This window comes from Mastomys coucha, unplaced genomic scaffold (assembly GCF_008632895.1).
Source record: "Mastomys coucha isolate ucsf_1 unplaced genomic scaffold, UCSF_Mcou_1 pScaffold22, whole genome shotgun sequence".
Lineage (NCBI taxonomy): Eukaryota > Metazoa > Chordata > Mammalia > Rodentia > Muridae > Mastomys > Mastomys coucha.
The window spans coordinates 37,705,953-37,706,603 of NW_022196905.1; positions in this window are offsets into that span (position 1 = coordinate 37,705,953).

A 651-nucleotide genomic window follows, 5' to 3' on the forward strand; every position below is an offset into this window, starting at 1 on the left:
AAAAAAAAAAAAAAAAGCTAATCGGGCTAGAGAGAGCACTAGTTAAGAACACTGGCTACATCTCCAGAAGACCTGGGTTCAATTCCCTGACCTACATGGGCATCAAACATGCATGCGACAGAGAGACATACATGTAGACAAAACACTCATATAAATATGTAATAACTTTTTAGTAGACAACATCCGTTACAATGAGGTAAGTTGATTTAAGGGCACACTTTTAAAAAGAATGATGGCACTGGTGAAAGAAAAGATAGCTAATAAGTTGAAATGCAAAACCAAATGCTCTTGGGGTCTTTCCCATGTAAATAGACCTCAGTGGCACACATATGCACACACACACACACACACACACACACACACACACACACGGGGGTGGGAGGAGAGGGAGAGGGAGAGAGAGAGATAGGAGATCCTCCGAGCATTTATTTCACTTCCTTTGTTTTAATGAACAAACATCTCCCCTTTGGTTCTTCCTATACAAGTAAAGACATGCTGCCGTATGCATTTATTTACTAGGACTATCATAACATAACACCACATCCTGGGTGACTTAAACAACAGAAATTTATTTTCCCATGGTTCTGGGGGCCAGAAGGCCAAGATTTGGTTTCTTTCTTTTGAAGCCTCTTTTTTTTTTTTTTTTTTTTT